General features: G+C 34.9%; 1 long non-coding RNA gene across 14 annotated transcripts; it reads right to left on the reverse strand.

Moving 5' to 3' along the window:
- Window positions 1-2,169: 2,169 nt before the first annotated feature.
- LOC113301239 lies at window positions 2,170-6,159 on the reverse strand. 14 transcript variants are annotated; one of them, XR_003336129.1, is made up of 12 exons: window positions 5,514-6,159; window positions 5,369-5,421; window positions 4,805-4,928; window positions 4,445-4,584; window positions 4,196-4,278; window positions 3,976-4,112; window positions 3,633-3,680; window positions 3,408-3,517; window positions 3,243-3,274; window positions 2,780-2,863; window positions 2,632-2,681; window positions 2,170-2,517 (listed from the first exon to the last, which is right to left on the reverse strand). It is a non-coding gene; the product is annotated as an uncharacterized LOC113301239 (long non-coding RNA). The 14 variants fall into 14 exon arrangements; XR_003336125.1 differs by lacking the exon at window positions 3,243-3,274; XR_003336128.1 differs by having other exon boundaries at window positions 2,780-3,274.
- Between the last annotated feature and the right edge of the window lie 2,123 nt (window positions 6,160-8,282).

Genomic DNA, 8,282 nt, shown 5'->3' on the forward strand with positions numbered 1-8,282 from the left:
TGATTGAAATTGATTGATACTTGAACATTGGTCTTTGGTACCGTTCAAGTGTTTTCTCTTGTATTCAATTAGACTCGCAGATTTGCTTGAGTAAGAATTGAATCAAGAAAGAGAGATATAACTCTTTGATATACTCTTCATAAATTGAGTCTTGTTGATTCTCTTAAAAGTATATTGGAGTTTGTCCATAAATATTGCTAAGAGAAATATTGGGTGTGGTTGTTGTACCCCCGCTTTTTCAGTCAACAACCGGCTTTGCAACATAAGGTTCATGATTGAGGATTTTGGATCCTTCAAACCTATTAGGTTGTTGTTTGACAAGTGTTTCTTGAATTTCTGCAGAATACCTTTAAGGGACTACACTTACATCTTAGTCTTCTTAAGTTCTTCAAGAAGAGTTGCAAATATTTGATGGTTGGGGAAGTTTTCTCTTAGCTTGTTTATATTCTTCTTCTTCAATTTATATAGTGAATATTTCTCCATAGGGTGGGGTTGGGGTAGTTTGATCTTGGGTCATTGGAAGAGTGCTTGGAGGTTCTATAAGTTCTCAAAGGATGTGATTTTGAAATTCTCATGAATCACACATACATACACACATATCTATATAGCACTTCAATAGCAAATCTTTGGAAGAGAGCGGGATAGAAGTGAAGATGACCGACCATAGAGGAGTTGCATAACGACGGGGATTCTTAATGACAAGGATTTTGTTCACGGACTAAAACCCAAACATGAAGGATGAAATTCCAATATTATACTTTCTTTCAAGCTTGTACAAGGAGAAGTATTTTTGGACACCATTACTTGAAATATAGAGAATAATGAAGATGTTTAATTGATGTAAATAGTGCGTCCCAAGAGTATATGAATATTTCATCAATTAATGCCATATTTTTTTAAGTTTAAGTATCAATTGTGTGATTAGATAATTTTTCTAAGAGCATGCATTGTATCTTAGCTAGTCAATTAGAAATTCCCCCTGGATCATGTTCTCGTTTATTGTTTATGAGTCAGATGGGAAAAGAGAACTTTATAATGAGAGCATAAGATTCATTGATACCCACATCGAGTCATTACATTTTGGACTCACTATTAGCAATGTGGTAGCACCAAGTCATAGAATGAGTGCATTATGAATAATTTGACATTCTAGTTTTTGCAATAAGGTCAAGAACCAGATAGGATACGTGAACCACGAAATGGACTCATGTCAATGGAGCAAGGCTCGATAATTAGAGATGAATATTTGTTATTCCCTCATTGTGTGCTACAATTGACAAAGGATGTCACAAAACTAGAGCCCCACTTTATTATAAAAAATAAACATCAAAAGAAGATGGATTTTCAAGTAATAATATTCAATACACAAACTAGGTTAGTTTGTTTCGAAACCCCCTTGTTGTGCATAGTTCTTGTCTCTTTAATGGGCACATGAAACGTGGATGCACATTTCAACACAATCAAGTTGTGTTGGGGGGAGAACCAGTAAGCTTATTATTATATTCATGCACGTATCTTTCAACTTCCATATTTCTTGATTGTTTAGATCTAGTTTTCTTCCTTCCTTTAGTTTTATCCTTTCCTTTAAAATCATTCAAAATTTTAGGATAATAGGGTACAACCTTACATAGCTTAGATTGATTTGGATTTTGGAAGAGATGAAGCACATTTGTTAAATGAGTAGCCCTCCATTGCAGTTTGCTGATATATCTTATTTTCTGTTTGTACGTGAATAACACTAGTGGAAAATAGCAGTTTCGCGACCGTCAAAGAAAGTCGTAGATACGAGTTAAATGACTAGCTTTGGCGGTCGGGGAAAGGGTCGTTGTTTGAGCGTCTTTTTCATCTATGAAGTTTCTGTGCGGGTCGTTGAAAATCTTATATCAACGACCAATTTTAACTGTCAATAATTATGACTGACGTCAATCTGTCATAGATATAAATCTTAATATAAAAAAAAATTGATTCAGATTGGCTGTCTGGCCTGACTTAATATGACTAAATCTAAAATCAAACACAAATGAAACTCAAATTAGAATTCAAATGAGAATCAAATGAAACTCAAGTTAAAATTCAAATGAGAATCATATGAAACTCAAATTAGAATTCAAATGAGAATCAAATGAAAACCAAATTCAAATCAAATAAAAATGAGAATCAAATTAAACATGCACACAAATAATCATCCAATTTAACGTTCAATGATTCAATGGTTTCAAATTATACAAAAAGGATTAAAATCTGGAGATCTGACCAATATTAATTATCTTACAAGAATAGCCACTAAACAAGTGTTAAAACCAACATTATTACCGAATATCTCCATCCCAATACTCACCATCTCCAACAGTTGCTGAAATTGAAGGAGCTTCATTTGTGGTTCCAGTGAACACAAATGGATCTATAAGCATTCTTGTTGGGGTCTGATCTTATTGGAGATTCCAAAACCAAATACCAATGCTTCCTTGGAGATAACTATTGCTTTTGTTGTGTGCTTCGTAAACCCAAGTTTAAAACCTGAAAGCCGAAATATAACCTTGAACTTAATACGATTTGTAGTGAGACTTAGAGAAACTAATAACAACTAAAATGATAACAAGGAATGATGCTCAGATAGGTTCTTTTATTTACCTGTATCTGGGCGGAGCTTGTCCATTATCTGTGTTTCTCAATCCCCATCTCTTATCAATGACATACCAAGAAAAGCAAGTTACATTCAGAAACAAAACTATGTAATAGCCATACTAGGAGATGGAACATGTTTGATGGCGAAACAAACCTCAAACTTCTTTGTTGATCTTTGATATCCCTGAAAAATGCCACTTTCATATTATCGAATCCATCTTCAACAAGTAAGTAACCCCTGGAATCCACAATAGCATTCAAATTCAACTATTTTTGCAATAAAAACTGTATATACCCACTAAAGAAAAAAATTAACAAATCCTGACTAGACCCACCTGGTGATACATTCGACAAAAAAATACTCATGCATAACTCACTATTGTGAACTAAAAGTAGGGTTCAGTCACAAGAACCATGACATAATATTTTAACCGGTGATGAAATTTTCTTATTTGGTTATCTTACAAGGAAACTAACATGATTCGATTATGGGAGTATCTTAATCAAACTGCCATTACAAAAACTAAAATGTAGTGAAATATGGATAGGTGTGCATACAACGGAGAAATACATATAAACAAAGTTATTAAGCTGCGACAAGAGCGGTGAATGGTTACCTGGGTTGTATTCAGCACAACTAGTCCTTCAACTGTGATAAGTAAGAAACGCAGACTCACAAGAGGTCCATTTCTATTCGAGTAATAAATGGAGACCTACAAGTCTGATTCACTAGTGCATTGCTTTAAGATGACCAAGATGTGAGAAGAATTGTGAACAGTTACCTGGGTTTTTTTCAGCACAATTAATCCTTGAACTTTAGATGTTAACTTTATGGCATCCTACTTCTTCACCTCTGCTTCTGATGTATGTTTTGTTGACTCGAGTTTAAATCCTGAAAGCGGATATATAACCTTAGAACTTTATACGATTTGCAACGAGACTTAGAGAAACTAATAACAACTAAATGATAACAAGGAATGATGCTTTGATATGTTTTTGTGACTTACCTGAGTCAGAGCAATGCTGGTCCATTATCTATGTTTCTCAATCCCCACCTACTATCAATGACATACCAAGAAAGGCAAGTTACATTCAGAAACAAAACTATGTAATAGCCAAAATAAAGAAGAATTGAAATTACTCTGCAATATTTATTAACATTCCTCGGTACATCAACTACTTGAGGAGTATAAGTAAAAGTAGATCCTGAGAACCAAATCATAATGCAATATAACTTTCCTCAGTTATGAGAGATATGAGTACCAAAAAAAAGTGAGAAACAAAACTATCTTCATATATTGTAACAGTTTTCCTAGAATATTTGTTTATTTTCTACCAATATACAACAACCTGAGTTAACCAAATTAACATCATCATATTGCCCGATTTCATTCTGTGTTGTGCAGGGGAATGCAAAATAACACCTTTCATTCCAAGGTTTTGCATTTTCGCAGTCCTTTGATTTAGTATAAGTCTTGCAATACTATCTGCAGATTAAGACAACTTACAAGGTAAACTTAAAGTGGGAATGGAAACTAGGAGATGCAATATGTTCGCTGGCGAAACAAACCTCAAACTTCTTTGTTAAGCTTTGGTATCCCTCACGAATGCCACTTTCGTATAATCGAATCCATTCCCATTAAATAAGTAACCCTGGAATCCAAAATAATATTCAGATTCAATTATTTTTTTCAATACAATCTGTACATACCCATATTATACATACAAGGCATGAATACTCCACTAAAGTATTTTATAAGGCATGGATACTTCCAAGAACAAAGTCTTCAACATAGTGATATAAAGAGTAACTTCTTACAAACCAAATAAAGGATTTTTGAAGTTGAACACTCGCTTTCCTTTGTTATTGGCCCTGTGTCTGTCAAGTACAACACACCCCTGAGCACGACGTTTCCAATCTTCTCCAAAGTTTGAAGGAGCAGGAATACCACTCAAGATCTGTCAGCAAGCAAAACCCAAGATAAATCCTATGGGAAGCACAAGATAATCAAAGGGTACACAAGATAAATCCCATGGGAAGCACCTCCCTTTAGACCATTGCAAAGTGGGGTCTCTTGTTTTGGTTAGAACAATAAGAAAAACCCACGAACGCCTTTGCAGCAGAAACAAACACTACACTACAAGTCACAATAAGCAAGGACCAAGAGATCACGCATACTTGATAGTGGAAAGAAACAGACAGTTCCCATCTTCTCAATTTTCTCTTTATATCCACAACATCGGCGCATTTGATGGGTTTCAGTATGAGACATTTTCCTCAAAAATTAGCAATTCAAGAACTTCTATAAAATTACCAAAATCGCAAGTCATCAAGCTGCACAATTATAATCAAACAACAGCAGTAACAAACATGATTCCAAACTCATATGCATGTGTAGTAGTAACTTATATAGTTATATTTGAAATGGTTTTCTTCTTTGCGAAGCAACTAAATAGTAAATTATCTTTGACATTTAAGCATACAACTCATGCGCGATACAGATGAAAAATACCCATTCGACAACATTCTTCAAACATCATAATAACACACCAACTAACTAAAATTTCAGATCATTCATTCAAGAACCTAGAAATCTACAAGATAGAATACCTATTTGTTATAAAGCTTGCAAACAAAAATATCCGTTTGAGATCTAACTATTTTATCAATGGCAACCTGAAAGCACTAATCATTTGACAACATACAAGGAAAGATGATTAAATCAATATGTAACACCATTACCTTCGTAGTTCGTACCTCCACCCTGATTTCATCTAGAGATACTCTTATTGTTACTACAAACACACAAAGACAAAATTTTAGTGGCTGCACAAAGAGAAACCCTTGATAGAGATACTAAGAGAAACTAAGAATTGAGTACACATACCAGTACCACTGTCAACTCCACCAACCGCTCCTATTAGCACCTCAAAACCTTATGAGAAACATCAACAATAATATCAGAATCCGCCACCAATTTGACTCCTCTATTGCCTTTTGTACCTCTCAGATTCAGAAAATAAAATTAATTGAAAAAACCCTATCTCCAAAATTTAAATACAAGGGAAAATAAAAAAAATAAAATAGTGCTCATATTCGAAAGAGATGAGCATTTAGATGAAGAGGTAAGTGATCGAAGCATTCATGGTGCTAATTTATAGATCTGAGAGCTCGATTTCCTTTCAGTGAAGAAAACACGAAAAACTTGACCGGTTGGAACAAACACCCTTGCTTCAAATCATGTCTCATATCTAATCACGAAAGCTCATAGGTTTGAATCACATATCAGACCTAATTGAATACGCGATATTTGTAGTTTCGATTTTGGGATGAATGGAGAAATAATAAGGTTGAATCTGTTCCAACAGATTTGAGATGTACAACTCGAAAAGTGAGATGAGGGATTTCAGAAGAAGAATCTTTAGAAGGTTTTATTAGTTTCGTTTAAATAGCATCTAAGATTTACTAATTTCTCTGTTTCCATGGGCTGGTTCCTTAGGTTAGAGATGGAGACCAAGAGCAGAAGAAGAAAGAGAAAGTGAAAGTGATGAGATTTGATATGGGAGAGAGAAAGAGATATTTATCTTCCCAATAATAAAATCTATCATAGGTAAATTAGTTTTCCTCCATTGGGGGATCGGCAGTATATTTAGGACTAAATGGTAATTATTCTGCGACTGGTGTTAGACATCCCGGAATGTCTCCGTGTTTTTTCTTATTCCCAGACGGTCGTGTTCAGTCAAAAGGTGAGTCAACCGTTAACGGGGTCGATTATGTGGGTTGTTAAAACCTCATTTTCCACTAGTGGAAGCACTGTTTAAGATCATCCTTCAGTTGTACAGTAAGAACAGGTTCAGTTGGAGAGAAATTCAGAAACACCACATATTTCTGCAGACAGAAAATTTGTGATGATCCTGAAATGTTGATGACAAAAGAGTTTTCATTAGTAAGTGAAAAATTCATCACACCCTCCACAGAGTTTAATATAGAATCATCAAGGAAACTGTTAAATGACGAAGGTACCAAGTACACCATAATTTTTTCGCATCAAAAATTTAAGACACATCTTACGCGATCTAATATAGGGAGAGACCGTCAAGAAAATAACAACTACAAGATGTCCACTTGGTGTATAGTCAAGTTCGGAACTGAACCAACTATGGGGTCGAACCAAGTGTTTAATTAACGTACAATGCAATTACTTTATTATAACTAAAACAATAATTTTAATGCGGAAACTGCAACAAGATTTTGATGACGAGGAAACCGCAAATATAGAAAAACACCAGGACTTAGTTCAGTTTTAAATACTCTTAGAAGTAAGCTACTACACAAAGACTGCTACTAACTTTGTATAGTTGAGACCAATTAAACTAACTCCAATTTACGTAGTTACTTCAGTATCCCTGCGCCTACTACCAATCTGGTCAAGGCACGTGAATCCTAAGATAAAGTCTACTATTTTAAGTTGCTTCACTCGTTATGAAGACTTCTAGTACTCAACTCCTTTGGGTCGTGTTTAAAAACAATAAATGACTAATCTTTTTTCGGTAACCGCTCTACCGATCTCAATAACTAAATCATAGATGTTTGTTGAGTTATACAATGGCTCTTCCGTTTAAAAGATTAAACTATTTTCTATCGGTTTAGATCAACTAAGAACTAGATTATCAAGATAATCAAACCTTAGTTCACAACCTATCAGATTCAGATCCTGAAGAGAACCACCAAATGATAGATCATCGATCTACACAAAAAGTTATGAAAGTATATCAAAGATGAACAAACTTTTTGAATCCCAGTCAATCAAGTGTGCCCGAAGTATAATCACAAAATCTTCAATATCTTCAAATCTTCAATGTACCTTCACAAACAACTTGATTCCCTTTTGATCGATCACATATAGAATGAAGTCTGTTAACAATGGACGATCACAAACATATCTTCAGATCTAAAAACAGATCTGAACTTTGTCGATCCTTAATCGAGTTCGAGTGACCTTATATCAGAAGAAAATGATCATGGAATAAACAAACTAGTGATTATGAAGGTTCAACCACCGTTAGTCAATCAAATCAATGAACGAAAACTAAAATTACAATGCGATTCTAGTTTCCCACCAACGGTACTTCTAGACGCTTCTTGATCCCACAAATTTTTTTAAATGAAGCGGACGTAAGAGATATAACCTAATTAGGATACTCTCCTCTCCAAGTGAGCATTACAAGTAATTTTACTAATCCGTTTACCACACTGACTACAAAATGAAGTGTGTGCATTCTGGTATAAGTTTATAAGAAGAAATAACTCCAATATTTATAGACCAGGGTAGTTTGGACACCAGAGAATTTTGAAAATTGACTGATACTGTCCCCACTTAGCCACTGCAGTCATCCGGCAGCGTGGGGTTCTCAACGGGCTTCGTTGCGGTCATCCAGCAACAACTTCACATGAGGTCAACCATCCCTAAATTACTCCTTCTCAAGCACGCCTAACTGCATATTTTTCTGCCAACTCTGGCACCAATTGTGCTGAAAAGGCCTCAGTGTTAGGAAGGGAGAAATTATTATTTATATTCCATTCAGTTAGCTAGACACTGACGAATATCGGGTATTACAATACCACCACCTTAAATTTGAGTCGTCCTCAACTCCGG

The sequence above is a fragment of the Papaver somniferum genome, chromosome 8, assembly GCF_003573695.1.
Source record: "Papaver somniferum cultivar HN1 chromosome 8, ASM357369v1, whole genome shotgun sequence".
Classification (NCBI taxonomy): domain Eukaryota; kingdom Viridiplantae; phylum Streptophyta; class Magnoliopsida; order Ranunculales; family Papaveraceae; genus Papaver; species Papaver somniferum.